Below are 20,249 nucleotides of genomic sequence, written 5' to 3' on the forward strand. Positions count from 1 at the left end.
AGGGGAAAATCCACTTGAATTTATGGGTTTTTGAATTGTTGTCTCCATTGTCTTGCCATGGCCAGAACTACCTGCTTTGAGGATGGCACAGAATTCAATATGCATTTAGACAAATACAAAGCTGTCCAATAAATAGGATGCTGAATGGCTCAGATGACTGAAAATATAGAAGAACTATATAGACCTAGTGATGGTTTTTGTCAGTGTTAGGTTGATGGTTGGACAAGCTGATCTGAAAGGGCCCTTCCAACCTAGCCAATTCCAACCAACCCAATGATTCTGTGATTCTATGACTTGGCTGGAAAGAGGCATTCAGAGGAGATATTATAGAAATTGATAAAATCATTGATACCGTGAAGAGATTTTGTATTACATTGTTTTCCAATATCTGAACTATCTGAAGAAAGTACTTATAAGTTATTGAGTCTCACACCATAGGAACTTATGTATACAAAAATTTACATATTTTTTAAGCAGCAACTAAACAAAATCATGGCAGAGAAAGCCACCATGGGCTATTGAATAAAAACCCACTCCTTTTGGTTCTGAAAATCTCCAGATTAAAGGATATTAGGAACAAATATTATGTGTATATCCTCTCTTGATTTATGTCTTTGGGTAGGTATCTAATATTGGCCGCTGGTGGACACAGTATAATGGGGTAGATGGACCTTTGCACCAGTAAGGTCCTTGTTATGTAGCTACTTTCTTAAATTGCTGCTGGAATTATCCCACTCTTCATAGGTACATATATCACATGTGCACGCAGTGAGGAACAGGGCATCACAATAAAATAGTGCTAAAATGGAAGAAATTGCAGTATTTTTAATGCTATCAGTGGGAACTACACACCCAAATGTCTTAAAACTGTCACCCAAGTGAAAATGCCTCTGCAATATACAATGCATTTTTCTATAAATGAGTCTGTCTACTCAGAAGGAAACCGGTCTAGATGAAGAAAGACCTTGTGAGTCTTAGAAATAATGTGACTTCAAGAGAATACTTATATTCAAATGGCACACTGCTTTGCCAATTTGTGTAATGCTTGAAAATCAATATGTCACTTTGTCTTGATAAAGGCTAAGTGCAGATAATGGATTAAGTGGATTATTGTGCTGCAATGAAAATGGTCCCAGGAGAGCACAGATGCACAAAGATGCACGCAAGGTTTGGGACTACCCAGCAACAACTGAAAATACTTTTAGTTTTGACAAGGAGATGAAGATCTGACTTTTTAATGTAGCGATCCAGCATATGGTTTACAGCAGAGTCTTGGACGGATAGTCACTATTGGTTGGTTATTTTCTGGAATGTCAAGGAAGATACATAACTTCTCCTGGTATCATTCAGTGTATGAATATTTCAGTGTTCCTGGATCAGCATTTTTGCTTTACTGGTGACAAGTATGTCACAGTAAGCACTGTTTTCCTCATTTTAAGTAATTCAGACATTGTATCCTGCAGATGAAATGACAGAAGTAATTTAAAAGCATTTTCCAATGCTGTTTCCTGGTTTACTGTTTTTAATTTCTGATCTGTGGACTATTTCTATGAGATTCACAAGCAGCAACAGAAAAGCAAGCCAGTTGTCAGCAGGCTTAAATTCCCTCTAAAAGAACTGTATGTTCATGAACTGGACTGGAAAAGACTGGGGAGATCTGCAAAACAAAAAATCAAATAATATCAGTTTGTGCCATCTCACATAGAACTTTTTAAACACTTAATTTTCTCCAAAAGCAGACCCTGTTTTACAAAAGGGGCCAAGGAAATGATTGATTTACCAATTAATTCAATACTACTGTAACTGCAGAGAAGCAGGAAAGGGTGCACTGTGCTTTTGTTAAATGTTGCTCCATATAGGCAACTGCATATGGAAATTGGTGCCTTCCCGATGTTTCAGCTTTTAATACATAAACCAACACAAACATTCATGACCTAACATCTGGGTGAGGAACTTTTGTGCTGTCTCACTTCTTTCTCTCAGTTTGGAACTCGTGGGTTTTTTTTTTTTTTCTTCACACTACCTCAAAATATCATAGCAAAAAGAAGAAGGAAGAAAAATAGATTTAGGCAGCCAAAAGATCTTTTTTTTACATACTAAAAGTATTCAGGGCCAAATTCTAAGCCTTGTTAAATGTGAAGCCAGGTTGAATAATAATTTTAATTTTTAAAAAATCATGAATTATTTATATGCAGAGAGATTTCCACATTGGTCAGATGAATTGCTCACAATGAATAATTCATCCAGCTCCATCAAATAATTTTAAATCATTGAAACCTGTATGCCAGGCTGCCCAGATATCTCTTCTAAGATCCTGATCTCTCTAAAATAAAGTGATCATCTGCAATACTAGTTCTGAATATTTATAATGTACTTTTAAACATCTGCTCCTATTTAAGGACAGAATAGGCCACTATGGAATCAGGAACTGCATGTATATAAATCAGGTTCTTTCCACTGAGGGGAAATAATCTGAATTCCTAGGAAGTGAAGAACTGTCTTAGGCTCATCGTTTTTAAATATGTGTCTTCATTTGTATCACCAGAACTGCTAGATCACAGAATGGATGTACTTGGTCGTTCAGTCCAGTTGTGTGCGGCTACAAGATCAACCTTTCCTTGTTCCTTCAGGGGGTTACCCTATCTATTCTCTTCCACTTGAGCAAAATTACCCTGGGAAAAGTATTTAATACTCTGTCTGGCAGGTTAAGGGGCACCTTGCTGAGAAGCTGAATTTAGTGTAGCCAGACTCAGCAGCAGTTGTGATGTGTGGCAACTGGCAGGATCAGCCTTTTCTTTTTTTTTTTTTTTTTGTCAGGATTCTAACTAACCCCAAGAATTACAACATTTCATTTAAAAATATATCCAAGCTAAGCCATTAGATTAGTAAACAGTTCCTGTTTGCTCTTTTCAAACTTGCTCAGCATTTTGCGTCGGATGCTGAATGTTTGTGTTCATAATCTCAAATTCCTGGGTTTTTTTCAGTGAGTCAGCTGTTTTTTTCTTTTTTGCCGTAAAAACTAGTAGTTTCACAGAACTCGGTTTACCTAGACATCATGCTTCTCACAAGCAACAGGGCATAAGTCACTTCTTGTCTTCCTCAATGCTGAGGTCATGAAAAACACTGATCACTTATTTCTCTCCTGTTTCCTTCACACTGAATGTCCTTTGGAGCATACCAGACTATTAATGTCTTACTTCACAAATATAAAAAATGCAAAAGCCATTCCCCTCTTGTCTTGCAGAAGAATTCAGTGTGAGGGAAATCAGGAAGTCAAATAGTAGGTGGGAACACACGTATTTTTGAAAGGTTGGCCAGCACAAGTCAGTGAAGTAACCTCTATAAAACTGTGAATCCACTGGGATTATATATTCTATCATCCTCTATCAGTTTAAGCATTTTGTCTCTGTATGTTGCTGGTGTGAACAGTCTTTTCTCTTTTTTGACAATGAACAGAGTCCCAGCTTGATTTTATATTAGGAAATCTCCCTGGGGACTTTGCAGACCCACAGAAGATGGGGCTATTGTTTGCTGGGACGTGACAATACCAGACCAGTGGAACATGCAGCTGCGAGCCACGGGGCACTGCTGTCCCTGTGTTGTAATCTCCTGCAGTGGAGTCTTCCAGTGCACCAGGGGAAAATCTCTCTTTTCAAAGAGGCTTAAGATTTTGGAGCTTATGTACTTACTTAAACATAGGGTCCAAGAACTCAAACATTGCCAAAAAAAATTATATGAAGTGGTCCTGTCTCAAGCTGTACCAGCTGTGTGCTGAGGGTTAGCGTTGCACTGAAATACAAGGCATACAGGTCGTGCTAGGTAGACCGGCGTTAATTAATTAAATAGTGCTCTGGGATGTGCTTAGGCAGGGGCACTCGATGCTGCTAGATCATTAGAATCGTCCTCAGCAAGGTTTTGGTCCAAGGCAACAAATAGACTCCCAAAATTTCCTAAACATGGTAATTTCCAGTTGTGGCGATTATGTTTGGGAAGGCAAGTGAGGTTAATACGCCGTGGGCTCTCCTAAGAGGATTGGCCTCTGTGCCAGAAAAAAAGATCTCTGTTATACTTAATTTACCAGGATAGATTTAATCACCAGGTTGAGCTCATACCTCGATGACTTCTGTGATCTTCAGATCTTGTGATTACAATGTCGGGTATCTATAAATGATTCTGTGGCCCCTAAACCTGCTCCAGAGGATGGACAGCACAGCAGCTAAGAACCCATCACTGTACTGCCTTGCTGTCTGCAAGTGTCCTGACTTGACACTGGGCTAAATCCAACTTTTCCATCTTCCTTCTGAGGTCAATACAAATGATGTGAGGCCTCTTCTCTCCACCAGCACTGTCCAGTGGAACACCAGAACTGATAACTGCACAGGCGGGACTTGGGAGCCCCAACACACAGCTTTCTGGACAGTTAACACCGGAAAATGGAACTTGCCTTTGGAAAAAAATAGAAACACTGACAAGTCCTTGTGCTTTTGGAATGAAATTTAAGACTCATTTTTCCTGGATGAGAAGAGAGAACAAATATATTCAACAGCAGCTCAATCCAAAGAAGCCAATAGGAGTTTTGTTGTTGGTATTTTTATGAGCAGACTGCATATATGAAAACAACCATTCTTACAAAAATTGGTTGGATAGTTGTTTTTTTTTTCAAATTTTGCTCTTCAGGTACAATTGTAGCACACGCTCATTTAACAACCTGCCTTATGTCAGGATGCACCAAAGGGGTGCAAGTTTCAGAAAAGGTGAATAGCACGTAGACAGTCATCTTTAGTCTTTGCATCATTCACCTAAGCCAACAAGGGTCCTATAGAAATAAATAACTTTTAGAAAATAGTAGAAAAGAACTACCTGATTCTTTGTGCATTTTGAGAGTGCATTGTTATTTAAGCACTTGGGCAATGACCTTTTCCTGATGTTTTCCACTCTTGTTTTTTCCCTCTATGCTTCTCTTCCATTCTTTAACCCTAAATCAGACCATGGAAAAATAAAATTGAAAAGGAGAGGTGCCCATGGAGAAAAGGGAAAACAAACCACTGTGGGTGTGGAGGACAGTGGATTCAGCTGTAATTTAGTGCAGCTCATAGCCTCATCTTTCCAGACTGCCCAAAAAGAGGCCACATTGCCCAACTCATTATGTTTCAATGAAAGAGAAACCCATGACTGTTGCAACCAGGAAATGTTGACATAACGGAGGTACTAAGAAAACCTGAATGTTAGTCATTTCTCCATATTAGACACACTGCAGACAAGGTCGCACAAGCGTTATTCCTTTGTCTTGATGGGGTCTATGACAATCAGGAAAAACAGGGTTTTTTGGTCAGTGCATAAAATGAAACAGTATTTTCCACAAACACGTTGAAAAGAAATATGTTGAGCCTGTAGCATAGTTGTGTCCTGTGAATAAAGAATGGGTTTTTTGCAAGGAAGGGGGCATTGCAGAGAGTTGCCAGAAGGGTAGATTCAGACACGTGTGGGTATCTTCCTTCTCCAGTTCCTACCATTATTATGCTTCCAATGTCCATGAAGAGACATTAGTTCTGTATTCAAGAATTCTCTCCTAACACTGAAAAATCTGGACAATGGACTACACCACACTTTGAAAAAGAAAATGTTATTACTGGAAGTAGCAGTAGCTGGATATATGAAAGACTGAACCAGCTAAATTCAATTAAAGAGAATTCTTATTGTAGGCAAGGACTCTGTGGCATGAACCAAGGAGAAGAAAGGCAGAGTTAGCTGTATAATTTGAGCAGGATGAACAAGGCAAAGAGAAGAATGGAAAAAGGCATCCAGCAGGTGTGGGACCTCATACAGTTGTGGTGGCACAGATGTGTTCTTCCCCCTGTGGTGGGAAAGGAGGGGGTGGTTGCCGCTGCAGACCATGGGACCATCTACCTGCTGCATGCCGGGGCGGTTTGCATGAGAGGCAGTGAGAATGTGAGCTGCAAAGGCAGCAGACCTGAGCCTGTGTGCTTGCCTTTACACCCCAGTCCACTGCCAAGGCTCTTGTAGGGACCTTTGCTTTCAGACCAGTTTTTTTTCTCACTCGTATGCTCCCCTATTAGCAGCAATTCACTTTCCATGATCTCCCACCTTCCCAGTAGAAGAATATGGCTGAATCCATTGTTTTATTCAAAAGAAAGAACTCCAAAATCCTTTTGAAAACATGAATACATAAACCTTTGTGTCAGTTCAGTGAATCTGAAGATTATTGTTCAGGGACAAGAAATTTAAGGCAAGCAGAAGTTAAGGTGTACATGTTTATTTAGACATTGGTTTTTGATACCTTCATTTTCAGACCCTGAAGATATGTGCAAGTGGTCCCCCCAGTAAAGCATTTCACATAAAGACATTGACTAAATCAGTACCAGTTAGGATTAGAAGCCAGGATTTCTAAAACCCTGATCTCCATATTTAACTACCTCTTACTACCTATTTCCTCCTTTTTGGAACAAGTGAACACAGAAGATCTACACATTTTGCACATAAAGTAAAAATTGTGAAAATATATGCGGTTTGTATTGAACTGTTACGTGAGGAGTACAGGGCAAAATTCGAGTTGCTTCCCTTAGTGTTCCTGCATGTTTCTAAGCTTGAATCCTTGAATCGTCTGCTCTCTTAATTGATACTACAATATGAAATGTCCCTTCTGTTTAAAAAGTCATTAGCACATCAGCTTCAACTGAAATAAGTATGAATGAAACAGAAACTTATCTTTTCCTCTGAAAGCAAGTGATCACCAGTAATTTCTGAGTAATGAAATGGGTAGGTTTTATGACGGAGAGACCTCAGGCAGAAGTAGCCACAAGCATGTCAAGCCGAGAGGGGAAAGCTAGTCTGATTTGAAAGCTAAAAGTCATATTCAAAATATTTTCAAGTTAGTAGTAAAATTAAGGTTCTTAGATCTGCTATAACCCACCCCCAGCCCCCAAGATATAAACACTCTACTTTGAATATGTATGTCAAAATATAGTTCTTGCCATTACCAATGTAATCCAGGCATTTCAGGGTGCTGAAAAACATCCCGTTTGGAGTTGCTTATCTTTCTAATTGAACCACAAACAGATTTCTGCAGGGATTTTATTATCATATAATGAGTCTAAAAAGTATAAAACCACTGAATTACCGGACTTAATTTAAATTTCCCTCAGAGGACAGCTAGAAAGTCCACTACAAATCTGTTCTTGCTCAAAATAATTTTTTGTTCTTAATTTGTGACTTAAAAGTTAAAAGAATTTTCTAAAACGTGATTTTTTTCTGACATATCATGCTTATTAAGATGTTGCATTTTTTTATCCTGGGAAAGGCTCACCTTTTTTACTTATTAGGCTGCAACCTAACAGTGTCCTTCCCCTGTTATCTCCCCTATTGCAATAGTTTGCACTGTTTTCACCCCTACAGTTTAACTGTCAGAATTCAAAATAACAGCATTAAAAAAAAGGATCAGGTGTCCTTATTTGTATTTTGTCTCACTTAATTTGACAAGTGTATTTATTTCCAGACTAAGAATCTCAGGACAGGTATACAGCATCCATAATATTAGAAATACAGCAATACTAGAAACTTGACATTAGGGAGTCTCACAACACTTTTATCCGAAAAAAACAAACAAACATCCCCCAAAACCAACTAAACACATAAACAAAAAACCAACCAGAAACCCTCCACAGTTCTGCTGTCTAAAAAATTAAATTAAGTCCATTCATTATGGAAAGGTTACTTGGACTGCATATTCCCTTGAGATTCTGGCCGCTTTACCAATTATTCGTAATTTGCAATGAAATGGACATTCTCCTCTGTATACACAGTTCAGACTACCATCCTTATTTCATTGAAGACATTAAGCAGCAGCCAGATGGCTGCTTATTATAAGCTTTTTAGGAATTTGAAACCTAAGTGAGAAACAAAGTGTGCTTTTCTCTATTTTCCAAGAGTGTGAGCTGCCTTCCATCTGTGAAAAGGCAGGACAAACCAGGTATAACATTTTCCTGCCGTGTCACAGACATTTACCTTGCCTCACTCTTTAAGGTAAAATGAGAAGTTTATTCCTGAATAAACATCAGTGTCATTTCCTTTGATAAGGTATATAACCTCTTTTGTTTAGAAACAGGGAAGCACCTCAAGTGCCTCCACACTGGGCAGTAGGAGAAGAGCTGTGCTCTCGGAGCATGGCACCGTGAGGATCATCTTTGCTGGACTTTGCTCAGGCAGCTGGTTGAAAGGATAAGGCAACCCTTTCTGCCCTGCTCTTTCCTTCCAAAGCTTCACCAGGCTTTGAGAAAAACATCTGCAGTGACCCTGACTGAGGACGCTGGGGCTAACATTTAGAATCTAAGGTATCTTCAGTTAGACTCCACAATGCCTAGCACAGTATGTATATAATAGCCAAATTCAAAGAGATAAAGAGCATGCTACAGCTCTTCTGTAATTTTAGAAGAACTTCAGGTACCAGCCTGCCTGTCAGAGCAAAATGTGAGATAGGCAAGAGCCGAATAAAAGGCCACACTTTCATCCCACGACTGCAGAAATCCATACATTCAGGCAGCCAGTACTCACCACCCCTGGAGCCAGAGACTGGAGATTGTTGGGATGGGAGAAAGGAGAGGCCAGGAAGGAGATATTCCATCTGCTCTGCCCAGGAGGATGTGCTCAGGTGTCAAGATAGGCCAGCCAGTTCATTCCCCTTCCCCAAACACACGAGGTGGGCAGGATGTCTTTGCTTGGCTGCTGGCATTTCCTTTTTTTAAGTCAGTTTTTCACCAGACTGCTTCTTTTTGACAAGGCTTGACTCAATCCTTAAGTTCATAAATTTTCAGACTTTGAGTCTGTTTAAGCCTATGAATGTCTTTGAGTTGCAATACACACTAAGAAAGACTTTCAGGCTTAATTTGAAGACTGCCAAATGAACAAAAGCACGGTGATGTTCCCAGGTTTGTTTTTGCAATAGTTAAGCTGTTCACACTGAAACTTCTCCTGTTACTCATAGATTTCTTCACAGTCAACATCAAAGTTAACTTTGCTTTTTTTTATTGCCTGTATTACCTGTTACCTGTTAACCTTCTAGGCCATCATAAAGCCAGATCTCGATCATTCTTTTTTCAAGCAAACTAATTGCAGATTACTAGTCTTTTCATAAGAGGGGGAGTTTTATTGCCTCAAATGCTCCCCCTCACCAAATCGCTCTCTTTTAGGTTCCTTTCCTACTTCTACTACTTTTCCAAACATGGACATCAGCACTGAAAAATCTGCTGCTTTTTGCTCCCATTAATGCAGTACCGAGATAATACTTCTTCCTTAAACTGCCAGAGCCAAGGATTATCCTCTTTGATCTAAAGCACTGGATTGCAGATCAGGCTGAACTGGTTTCCTGCTGTCATCTGTAGTCATTTGTAATTCCTGCTCGGTGTCACTGCTTTCTAGGAGGAGGCAAACTCCACTTCGACGTGCAATCTTTTCCCTCAGATACAGTTGTGTGTGAATGTGGTTGGAGGTTTTTCAGAAGTCCAGTCTCCCATTACTCCTGAAGCACAACAAAGAAAAAAGGAGGTCAAAAGGAAAACAAAAAAAAAATAAGCCCAATAACTAAGAGCATCACAGAGAAGTGGAGAGGGAGGAGAAACTGTAGCAGAGTGGTAATAGCATTTATCTTTGACAATCGCAGAAAATGTTTTAAAACTTAATTCCTCGTTCTTCAGCTATCTACAAAACATCATTTTACCAGATTGCTTCTGGGTAGCCATTTTACACATTTCAGTCTTTCAATATATGCAACACTGAAAATTTCCTTGAACTCTGAATTGTTCTTCTCCCTTTCTAGCCGGGTTTTCTAAGAGAACAACCCCTGTGCAACTATGCCATCTGCCTGTCTGCCTCCCAACTCCAATTTCAGTGCAACAGCCAACTTTGAACGAGGTGCGAAGGCCTCAAAGATGCTAAGTTCTTACAAGTTCATTGAAAATTGCTAGGCAAAAAGAGGAAAGAAGCTCAGTTTTCTACTTCATGGTGAGGGAAAGACAGGCCCAACTTGGCATCTTCTCTATTTGAAGAGGCAGCAGCCATCTGGCCACTGTGTAGGCACATTTTGGCTAGTTTGTCAGGACACATGTAGCTCTGAATCAGGATGCACCGAAGCTTTTCTGTGTAAGATATGTGGGAAGGAGATGAAGGTGAACCTGAGGAAGGGCAGGACTAGGGCCTGTAAAGCACACATTTAAGAGAAGCTAGACTTCATTCATCTTGCTGCTCCTCCTCTTCCAGTGATTCCTGTTAAAGAAATAACCACCTTTTTAATGAGGACAAGGAAAGGAGAGCCACTGATAACTTTTGGGCTCAGTGCCAGATCACCAATGTCTTTAGTTAGGTATTTTACAACAATAGGAAGTATCAGCACAGCCGAGACTCCAGGAAACTCCATGAGATCCCACAAAACTCTATGAAGAGATGACAGCATTATGCTTTTGTGCCATCTTGTCCCAACTCAGAGTCATAACCTCACACCAAGCTTACTGTATGTAAAAGATGGCTGTGCACAGTGCATTAAATGTTTGAGCTGATAAAATTTTACAGTAGCTTCCTCGTTCTCATTTATATTTGATAAGAGGCCTTTCTTTGTTTTTAGCAATATTGTCCCCAACCTATTTGTTGCTTAGACACACATGGTTGGTTGTATCACTTTCCAATTAATACAGAACAAGGTTTTGAAATGCTCTGACCTGAGAAAACTGATGGCAAATCACAAGAGATTTTGAAGTTGAATGCTGCACCCTTATATTATGGTTCCTACACTCTTAAAACCAGCATTTAATAAAAGCTAGTTCTGCAGCAAGTTCAGGCAGTGTTCTGTGAAGGCTGTCTCCTGTATTTTCAAGAACAAGCCAAAATACCTTCTTGTAAAGTGGTTCCAAAACTCCATGGGTTATAAGACAGAGTGTGATTTTGTGTTGTACACATCTGAGAAAGAGACTCTGCCATGGTAGATTCACATCTGCTGCCAGCTGGGCTCTTTTATCGGATGTTAGAATAACAGTAGAAGCTGGAGCAGCAACAGGGAAGCAACTTGTCAAGACAGAGCAGACACAGATGAATATAACTCATCAAAATTTGAAAACAAAGTAAGCATTGTTGCAAAAGCAATGGGAAAATGTGTCTGTTGGGTAACTGATGTGTGACAGCAAAATGTCAGAAAATTTGCTTTGCCTCAGAATGCAGAGAAAGACATGATATGGTTTCTGTGGGACTGTTTATCTGAAAAAAGAAAACAAAAAAAATCAGAAGTTGTAAAACAACGGAGGAAAAAACCCCTTGTCATTAACATCTAAGAGCAGTTCTCTGGAGAAGAAAATTTATGCAATGCCTTTGTCCTAGAGGATTTGAATGCTTAGACAACACCACGCTTGGAGTCAGTGACTTTATATAAAAAAAAATTAAAAATAAAAATTGCAAGCTAGCGAGTGAGACACGCAAACATATCCACACAGTACAAATGAGCATTAGATATCTAAAAAAGGTTTTCACAGTAACTAGTGCAATGTGGCCAGAGCTGCCTGAGCCAACCAGTAGGGAGGAACAAGGTCTGGATCACAAAAGGGAGGTTGGTTCCCAGCCACAGGCTGCAGGACAGGGCCAGTCTGCACTCAGCATGGTCTACTCAGGCTACTGGAAGTGATGAAGATTTTGTGAATGCTGATATTTGTCACTATGTATTGGGGAGTGATGACTAAGCAGGTGGAGTGATACCCAGGTCCTTGTGATTTACCTCAGACTGAAAGAGCTCACTAGACTTTATTCTTTTTTATCAGTGACTATGGCCAACACATGGGATTTCACACCCTGAGCAACATCCTGGTGCCAACTGTGTTTGTTCCCTCTACACCCCCTGTGAGAGGGCCTTTAAGCTAGATTTGAAGGAGAAAATTGGTACAGAGAAGTCACTTCCAACCAGCCAGGCTGTAGATCCGCTCTGTAACCGTCTGTGCTTCCAACACACATGTTATTTTCAAAGAATGTAGGAGTCCTGTATGTCTGCCCTGAAAGCAAGAGAGGCCACGCTGTTTCCTGTGCCTGGGGAATCTTCAAAGGCAGATTGCAGAGACTTTGAGTCAGGCATCTCCTTCACGCTGCATCACATACTTGGGTGGAACCAATTAGTCACTTGGGTCACCCCTTCTAGCATGGGACAAAAAGTTGAGCTCAGTGGAGTACTTTGTAAATATAAATATCCCCTATTAGGAAAACAACAACTTCCGTTCCTCTACAGAAACTGTAAACAAGAAAATAAAATAGCTTCTTGAGAAACTTGCTAGATCCACCTTTGGTATTTCTTAAGCACGTGCTGTCAGTGTAACCAGTTGGATGATTTCCCTACACAGCATCCAAAGCATATTTCCAGCAACAGCTGCTCTTCACTTGCTAGAGAAAGGCAGTCATGGTCTCAGTGGACTCTGCACAAACAACCTGCAGTGGACTCTCCACAACCAACCACAAATCATTTTTGCTGTCTTTCATTTATGATATCAATAGCTAAGAAAGAAACAGATCTCCGTCTCACATGATCAGAAAAGAGCGTGAAGAAGTTAGGGCAAAATATATTTTGCCATTTGGTTTAAACTACTGTACTGGAAAACAGAGTTACCCATATGTAGCAGGGTTGGTTTTTTTTTTTCCCAAAGCATCAGAAGTTGGAGAAGCTACCAACAGCAGCGATGCTGTTCCTTGAAATACACTTATCAGGTCCAAGAGTCCTGGAGTGATAGTTCCAAAGACTTTCAATCATTTGAAGTACTACAAGCTTTCTGTTCCAAAATCTATGTACTGGAATGGCTTCTCAATGAACTTTCCCTAAACTAAAGAAATTTGTATTGGTGACTTGTGATCAGTGAGTGTTAAGCCACGTAAGAGTTCCATCAAGAGACAAGTAAACTTCCTAGGCAGTAAGAATTGTTTGAAGAAAATGACAACATCCACAACTGACACGGACATAAACTGTCACTGAGGTAATGGGCAAAGCTGCGTCCAGGTATGTCCACCTGTCCTACACAGATTGTAGGTCTAACACCTGGGAGGTGATGTGCTGTTTACAACTGAACTATTGAAATCGCTGCTGGCAGAGGCCTTGATTTATGTATGTGTTCATATATTCTTGTTCTGGGTTTGTGTTTCTTAAAAAAAAAAAGAAGAATTTATTATTTTTTTTCAAGGAAGTTAAAACTCTAAAGCAGAATGTGGGTACATCTAGGTTTCTTAGCAAAGTACCGCCTTCTGCTCACAGCTGCCAGCCTAAGAATTTCCCAGCAGGGTGGAAGTGGGGAATCAGTGGAACCAGAGCAGAGCTTCACTGCCTGACAGCCCCTGAGAGCACCTCCTTCTTCTGCAGCTGTACTCATCGAGATGCAAGAGAGGACCTCTCCCTAGCAGCTGAAGCAGCGCAGAGAGGCCAAGCAGAGTGAAGGCAAGAGCTTGCCCTTCATCTGGGAAACAGCCTGGTACGACAAGAAAGAGGCTGTGGAATGACCAAGGTGTGCCAGGCACAGCGTGTGCTGCAGCTGAGCTGGGTATTGGAGAAATGAGCAGCTGCTTCCCAAGCTGTAGCATCGCTGAGGGGTATCATGAACCCACCGATTTAGAAACCTTCAGGCACTCTGGGGAAGCAGTGAAATGGAAATGGGTTTGGGTTAGAGTAGGCCACAACACAGATCAGTGGTGGCCAACCATTGCCCTAACGTTGGCTCTTGAGCAGCACACACAGAAGTACTGGGCTTCCGAGGGCAGATCCTGCACTCAGAACCAAAGACTGTCAAAGAGACATCTCAGAATTCCAGAAATTAGTGCAACAGGGAAGACTAAATGGAACTAAATCCCACAACCAAGAGCAAGTTGATTTAGGGAAGGAAAACTGGCAACTTGTCTCACTGGTGGTTATACTGCAGCATTCCTAGCAGTATGTAGGACCTGGGATGGACAACACAGATTGACTAAGAGATGGTATGAAGCAAGCACTGTTCTTCCAGCTTATTCATCCCACTTCTGCTTACTTCTACACCTGGTCTAATCTTAGTCCTAGAGCAGCTCTTCAACAGTATTTTGTGCAGCCATGTGCAAATGAGATCAGTCCTCAAGGTGCTTTTATTTCTTTCAAGGACTATGCTCAGGTCCATCTTTATCTGCATTAGTTAGCTCAGTGCAAAAAATGAGGACCTCTGTTGCCTTACTTATAAATGTCTTTCAGTGTCTGCAGGTAACTAGATTTGCTATCAATGATTAATTGCGATTACAATCAGCCAAATACTCGGGCAAGTTCACCCTGTTCCTTTCTGCACTTTGACCAAGACACTATGAACATTGCAGCTCTATTTTTAAGGCAGTATTCATGCCAACAGGCTTTAACATCTGAGTTACAACCCAGGCAGCTCAGCTCGGCCAGACTGGGCAATGGCTATATGAGGAATGATTTTAGTGATCTGAGCTGACAAATCCCCACAACCTGACTTTTTCAAAGCCAGCCACCTTTGTAAGTGAACATTAGAAATGTTTATGCCACGGGAGACTTAATTCTACTAAATCTCCTGCCAGCTGCAGAGGGAAGCAGAAGAAAAAGCAAACTGAACTTCGAAGTCTTGCCAGCCCCTCCCAAGCACAACTCTCCCCTCTGACAAAAGGAGGAACAAAATTCATCATCTCGATTCTTGCTCTTCCCTTTCTCTGGCGGTGAGGTGAACTCCCCAGCAGCCTGGTGGATCACAGTCTGCTTCCCAGAGACACTGCCTAGCACATCACCTCTGCTTTTCAAACAAGCCCACGGGTCTGCTTCCACATGATCTCCCCTTGTTTTCAGAACTTCTGTCTAACTCTAAAGAACTTGTCTCTGTCCCATCCTCTGACCTTCCCCTGCCTCTCCAACCAACCTCTTCCTCAGCACCCTCTGCCAGCAAAGCAGCTTCCCTGGTGGCTTCGCATGCCTCAAACCAACTTCCTGCGTGCCCCTCCCCTACGCATTCCGTTTCATTTATATGTACTTCAACATGTACTTGTATATGAAATATGAACTTTTGATTCCTCCCATTATTTTTGATTCTCTTGCGAATTTCCTCATTAATGTGTTTTCAAGCACCGTACATAAAAGTGGTTATGCAAGATGAAGTTGTCCAGTGCGCTAGCTGGAGAAAATCACTGTGATCAGTCACACTCTATGAATTGCACGTATTTATTATGTATTCCCTGTGTTCTTGCAGGAAGTTCTGACACTCAGTACCATCCCATACCAGTGCTCAGTCTGCTCAGTCTTCATTTTTCCCTCAAAAAAATTTGAGGCCTGATGCCCCTCTCACTGTGATGGCATGCAAAGGTTTTGCAGCTAAAACCTCAGTCTGTGAACAACTTCATGCCTAAGTAGTGGTTACCGGCATGTATAAAGCATTACCACAAAAATAACCAAGCAGCAAGACTGGAAATGAGGAAATGATCACGTAAAGCAAGCATTTCACCATACAGTGTCTCCCTGCAAACAGATGTGAAACTATGGATTTCACCAGTTGCAATGAAAGAACATTTTGTTCTGGGAATGCATTTGGGATATGCAAGCTCTGGCAGGAATTATTTAGCTTGAAATGAGTGAAGATAAATTAATAGAGTTTCCATTGAATATGCCAGGACAATTATTTTCAGCCGGTTTAAAAATATTCACAGAATGTGCTTCAACATAGCATCACAAGGACTGACTTGAAAAAAATGGTGCAAGCAGGACGGAGGCTGTAGCTCAGGACGAGCAAGTAGATTCACGGCTGAATGTGGCCCTGCGGGTAGTAGCAGGCTACTGCAGCAAAAGTTGTAGCTGGCCCTTACTAACATTTTAATAAAAGGAAAAACATAAAAGGTTTATGAACATTTCTGTCCTATTTCCTTTTCCCCCCCAAACCAACATTTTCTGATAGCAGGAGGGCTGGGGAAGGGGGACACGACGCCGAGACCCAGCGCCGCTGCTGCTGACACACATTTCTGCCCTCAGGACACTGAGCCACAGCGCGGGGGAAGCCACCCCACCAGCCGCCAGCACTTCTGACGTCTCAGGACAAAAGTTCCTTATCTCAAGTTACAGGAACAAATACAAACCAGCCAAGTTCTGATTAACGAAAAAAAATCAAAATCAGGTCAAACAATGCATTTGGTGTGAAGCTGGAGTGTGTATTTTTGATCAAGAATAAAAGATAATCTGTCAAACTTTAGAGATGCAAAAAATCAAAGATTTTTTTTCAATGACAAAACAGCACTATTGCGTTAACATTTAACAATTTGATATTTTAAGATCTTCTAAGCATGTGTGGTGAAATAACAGAAAAACTGTTATTAAATAAATTAAATTAAATTAAATAAACCCAGTGCAGTCCTGTTTGAGCAAGTTCAAATCAATGCATTTATTTTGATGTTACATTTATGCAAATGCTGAACGCGGCCAGGTACGTGCATGATGAGATGCAAGGAGTCTCTCCTTGCCCGGCCACCTGCTTTATGTTAGAGGCACAATGCTGGGCATGGCACAACAGCAATCTCAGCACACCTGCAACTTTTAAAATAAACATCAGAAAACTTGAAAGAAGGCCGTTGCCGGCAGCAGGATCCTGTTGTGTTTCTGCACCAACCACAGTACTTTATAGGTCTTTAAAGAAATCACAAAAACATAAGCGTGTGGATTATAAACAAGACAATTTATTGATTTTATATATGTTTTCAAGGCACTTCCATGCTGCAGTTTAGAACTCCATTTGTTAAGAAAGGGAATCCTTCATAAAACCCCCTCTTCACTAAATAATACACACAACTTCAAGGTTAAGTGAAACAACAAAAAAATTCAAACCAGATCCTGACCATAAACTATGTATGTTCCTGGAATCACAGTAAGAATCCATAAGTACAAAATGTTTATCTAGGGTATTTTCTATATTGATTGTTATTTAGGAAACCCAGGATGAAACTACTCCCAGCAAGTTTTTAACCTCTCAAGCTGGACTTCTAGTTAAGCCAGTGACCTCAACTCATCCAGAGCTGACTCCTCTCATCTATATTAAATATTTATGCAAGAACAAGATGAACTGTCCTCTGCCAAAGATTATCCTGTATTGCCCATAGGGAAAGCTTGCATTAATGCAATTACACTTTGTATTTTTTCACTGGGGATTCAGGGTAGGATATTAAAGCAAAATCCCGCTAAAATATTACCTCTTCATTTTGTATGAAACCCAGTAATCACTGACACAACATATTTATACCCATATAAAGATCTCATAAAACCATTCCATAAGATGGCAGGCATTCTGGCACGATTGTCTCACAGTAGCACCAACTGAGGGAGAAAACTGAATGCTGGCACACTTCACTGATGAATTACGCAAAACAAAAACAAAACAAAAAATCCTCAGTGTGTTTAAAAATTGAGCCCAATGCTCAAAATATAATTCCATATTGCCTGATCTACTTGAAATGAACAAGAAATGAACAACTGCTGTGAGTCAAAAGCATTTTGGAAACAGAGGACAAGAGTTCAGCCCATTATGCTGACGCCAAAAAAGCCAGCAAAAATCCTACTACCTTTCCGGTATTTTTCATGAACGATTTCTTGCTCAGAACATGCAAACACTGAAACTCAAGAATGCCCATTCAATTGTGGAGTTCTAATTGCATTGCTGTTTTTTCCATTCACTCACTATTATGTTGTGGTCTCATTTACACCACGGCCAGCAGTTTGGCAGCCCTATGTTCCCTCTCCACGGCACACCGAGCGCCGCAGCTTTGGGCACACCTGCTTTTACAACAGTACGTTTAACAAAATCTCATTAAGCACACATTTCACTTCCCCATTTCTGTTCAGCCTGTCGCAGATGTGCAGTGTGGCTTTTGTCACCAAACTCCAGCAGCTTTCAGCACTGCAATATTCTGGTGCTGAACTGGCGGCCTATCACTTGGTCTCCTGGTAGGTACTGGAGTATGACACCTCCTCTGCTGTTGACAGGAAGGTCCCAGTGGTAGGGAAATGCGAGACAGCTTCTTTAAGTGTCAGGGAAGCGTGAGATAATAATTCTTTACTCCTCCTTGGAGTGAGGCCTCGGAGAAGGCGTAAAGGGATCAGGTTCCTGCTGCCGGCTAGAAGGCACTGGGGTCAAGCTGTAGCTGACAGCTGGGATCTGGAGGAAGCTGCTCTCTGCCCAGTGTTTGCAAAAGAGGCCTCAGGAAATGGCAAGAGACGTACAGCTGCACCTCCACAAAGGAAAGGGGGTGTCCCTGCAATGGCTGGCAGCACCACCTCTCTGGCTGAGAGTTTCTAAAAGCAGTCCCAAAAATTTTCTTTGGAAAAGCAGGAAAGGTCTGTAATGCAGGTCTGCAGCAGTCCATCTACCTGGGACACCTGAACACCATGGCCTTTTACACTGACCGCACCGCCCAAGTTCAAACCTGCTGACACTGGCATCAGGGAAAAATGGTAGTGACAGAAACAAAAACTCTGTACCAGGGTTCAAATACATTTTAGTTTGAGCACATAAAGGGTTCACAGCTTTAGTCTCTAGTCCTCCACTAACTTGACCAGCTGATGATGTGGCTTGCGTGTTTTCCACTGACGTGGACAACTCTCCTTGAAGTGGGCTCTGAAAAATGCATTGTTTCAAAATGCACCACAATCACGGCTGACCACGGCAGAGGTAGTACAGATGAGAAAGACTCCCCCCACTGGTCCTGCATTTAGTTCCCAGAACACAGCAGTAAGCAGAGACTTCGTCTGGCTGTTCTCGCAGATGAAAATTTCCCGTAATTGAAATATATAAATGACAGAGACAGAGCTAATCAACAACAACAGAAATAAAATAATCCAAAACAAAGTAGTGTGAAATGAATAGCACCAAGGATGTTGAGGCCCATATATCTGTTCTATAAAAGCAAAAACTGCAGTACCGAGGCTCAAACAAAAATGGCATTCCAGTGTTAAATGAGTGCAGTGCAGGGCTGAGACTGCCTCCCGACACCAAGCACAGCGTTTCAAAGAGAAGCTAACTGGAACCTGTTGCAATACCAAAGTACAAAAATAGATGAGAAGTTCAGTGGTTAGTAAGTTAGTGGTTAGTTCATTCCCTTGAAGTCAGTTTGTTCTTGGAAATCAATAAGAATTTTGCTGTTGTCCACAGCTGAATGAAGACTGGACTTTAACCGGAGACTGCACATCACTATTGAGCTTGGACTTCCAAAACTACAAAAATATCCCCTTCACAGCGAAATTATTGCACATTTTACCACCAGAGCAAAATTAGAGTCAATAGTACTTGTCACAGTGTGTAAGGCACATGTCTTCAGTATTCTGGGAGATAAAGGGTAAATTGCAAAACCTGAGACAGGGATATGTACTTCCTCATAGGATTGTTTCTGTCAGTAGCTCCACTGTACGTGATAGCATGCAGCAAGAGGACTTCATTCTACTGTTATCTGCTTGAATGTCCAGACTCCAGAGAGAGTTGTGTTGGCTTCGCTGAAGGCAGAATCTAGCCCTTTGTCATGAGCAGGAAATTTTGATATGCGCTTCCAGACGTAACCTAAGCCTAAAGATAATTCAGCAGACAGGCGGCCTGGCAGATCTACAGTTTTTGCCATGTGGATTAGGGGTCATGGTTGCATTTTACCAGTCTGCAGACATCAAAGGCTGGAGTTCAGTATCAAATGAGGAAAAAGAAAAACAAACAACCAACATCTCACAGTAAGAGTATTTTACCAGAATCCTTATATACTGTCACTGCTGTACTATCATTGGTTAGCTGAATCCTGCATTTCCAGTTCAGCGACCCGGATGAACACCTATCAAAATAACCACAGCTTTGTTTCTTTAGCACTGGCCTCTAAACAGCCTTTGGGTCAAAATGACATTATTGAGATTAGCACCTTGGCAATTACTTACAGAAACAGTTGAAAGTTCTTCAAATAAAAGCGGTGGATCAAGAAAGAATACAATATCTTTATAGCAAACGTGGTTCTTCAAAAAAAGTAATTATATTAAAAACACATAATCCATAACAGAATATTCTATTTTACCCCTGTCACGGGAAATAAAAAATATTGCATATATATGGTGCACTCAAAATCTATGGGGCCAAATTCAGCACTGAATTAAGTGGGAATTTTGCTGAAGTATCTACTGAAAATCTTATTTTATGGCCACGGTAATCAGTAAGATTTTTTCAATTATTATTATTTGGCTTTCATCTAACAAC

Source organism: Numenius arquata, chromosome Z, assembly GCF_964106895.1.
Source record: "Numenius arquata chromosome Z, bNumArq3.hap1.1, whole genome shotgun sequence".
Classification (NCBI taxonomy): Eukaryota; Metazoa; Chordata; class Aves; order Charadriiformes; family Scolopacidae; genus Numenius; species Numenius arquata.